Here is a 2133-nt window from a genome sequence, read left to right on the forward strand (position 1 = left end):
ATGGACACAGTGCATGAGTCAGAGAACCCAGTTTGGCTCTCCAAGCATCTGGCAGCTCAGCAGGGCTGGGAGGGGGAAAGTTTTTCTTCCTCTTCACTTTTCAGCGGAGTGGATTTGCTCTGGATTAACAAAGATGGAAGCCAGGAGGCCTCGTTTTCTTCCCCCCTAGAGTCACTTTTCAGAGCAGAGTCACACTTTAATGAAAGTTTATGCAGCCCTTTGATACCGTTCGTCTCTTTCAGCTCGAGAAGCCTCTGTCGCGGCTTTCGGCGGAGGAGCTCGGAGGCTCCTTTTGTCTGTGCCAAACCCAAATACTGTATATTCCTTTTTAAATCCCCCCACCCTTAAAGGGACACAGGCCTGCTCAAAGGAGCCATTCCCTGCAAGAGGGTTCTGTGTCTCAAGGCTGCTCTGATCTAGTCTCTCGTAGCACCAGGGGAATTGCACGAGGATTTGATGCCTTCGAGTGATGAGCCCTTTCCAGGGGAGGGAGGAGAAGACGCCACCGATGTGGACAACCTAAATTTTCCAGTTGCCAAGTGATATCCCTCGATTGCAGCATCAGGTTCAAAATAGTGCCCCACCGCATGTAGTGTCAGCTCCTGTCCCAGAGATCAAGGCAAAGGGCGGGATTTCCTGACTCCCAGGGCAGTGCACTATCCACTAGCCAGCACTGTTTCCCTTGGCTTTCCCCCCCTCTTTTCATTCCTTTTACACAGTGCCTCAGGACAGCTCACAGTTGGAGCTCTCTGCCGACGCTTTTCTTGCAGGCTTTTTCAGCCAACGGATTTTAGAAAATCCTCATCACAGACAGCCAAGCTTTGGTTAATTTCTTCCACTCGATGCCAGCAACAACAACAAAAATCAGAGAGAGTGAGAAGAGGTTTCACTATCTCTTCTCCCCCTGACTGTATCTGCTCTGCAGGTCAAACGGCGCCCAGAACAGAACCCTGCTCGAGTTAAATTGTCAGCCGGCTCTGCTCTTTCCATCAACCTCCGAGCAGAGAGCAGCCAATCACTGCTCACAATCGCGTAACAGTCAGACCGGGGTCCGCGCCAGCACGGAGCTGTGATTGAGAGAGCACAGGAAGCACCGAAGTTCTGATACCTCCATTTCCATGACGATGAATGCAACATGGGTTGGCAGCAAAGGCAGGGGAGCTCTAGCTGGTTGGTATAATTGCAGTCGTAACATTATGTCCTCCTCATACGTCATCTCACAGCACTTGCCTGATCAGCCAACGTCCCCTTTAAAACCACTGACACCAGCTCCTGTGTTTTAGGAGCACAGAGCACAAACCAATTACTCTCTCCATTTTGCACTGGCCTGCAAAAGAGGTGGGCAAAGGAATTGATTTGCAGCAAATCAGAAGACAATGTTGCTTCCTGCAACGTATGGTCAGGCTGTGGAACTCACTGCTGCAGGAGGTCCAGAAGTCAAATTCTGTAGCTGAGGTTTTAAAAAGACAATTTCATGACCACTAACGGGCAAATCTTCAGTTCTTTACTCAGGTAGAACTCTCATGGACTTCAGTGGGAGTCAGGGCTGTCTAAAGACATGATTTGTCTTGAATACTGTGTGCCGACGTGGTCACCCCATCTTAAAAAAAGATCTATTGGAATTGGAAAAGGTTCCAAAAAGGGCAACAAAAATGATTACGGGTATGGAACAACTTCCATATGAGGAGTGATTAATAAGACTGGGACTTTTCAGCTCGGAAAAGAGACAGCTAAAGGGAGATATGATTGAGGTCTATAAAATCATGACTGGTGTAGAGAAAGTAGATAAGGAAGTGTTGTTAACTACTTCTCATAACACAAGAACTAGGGGTAACCTAGTTCATGAAATTAATAGGCAGCAGGTTTCAAACAAACAAAAGGAAGTATTTCTGCACACGACACACAGTCAACCTGTGGAACTCCTCGCCAGAGGATGTTGTGAAGGCCAAGACCATAACAGGGTTCAAAAAAGAACTAGATACATTCATGGAGGGTAGGTCCATCAAGAGCTATTAGCCAGGATGGACAGGAACGGTGTCCTGAGCCTCTGTTTGCCAGAAACTGGGAACGGGCAACAGGGGATGGATCAGTTGATGGTTCTCTGTTCTGTTCATTCCCTCTGAGGCACCTGGC

Source organism: Mauremys mutica, chromosome 23 (genome assembly GCF_020497125.1).
Source record: "Mauremys mutica isolate MM-2020 ecotype Southern chromosome 23, ASM2049712v1, whole genome shotgun sequence".
Classification (NCBI taxonomy): domain Eukaryota; kingdom Metazoa; phylum Chordata; order Testudines; family Geoemydidae; genus Mauremys; species Mauremys mutica.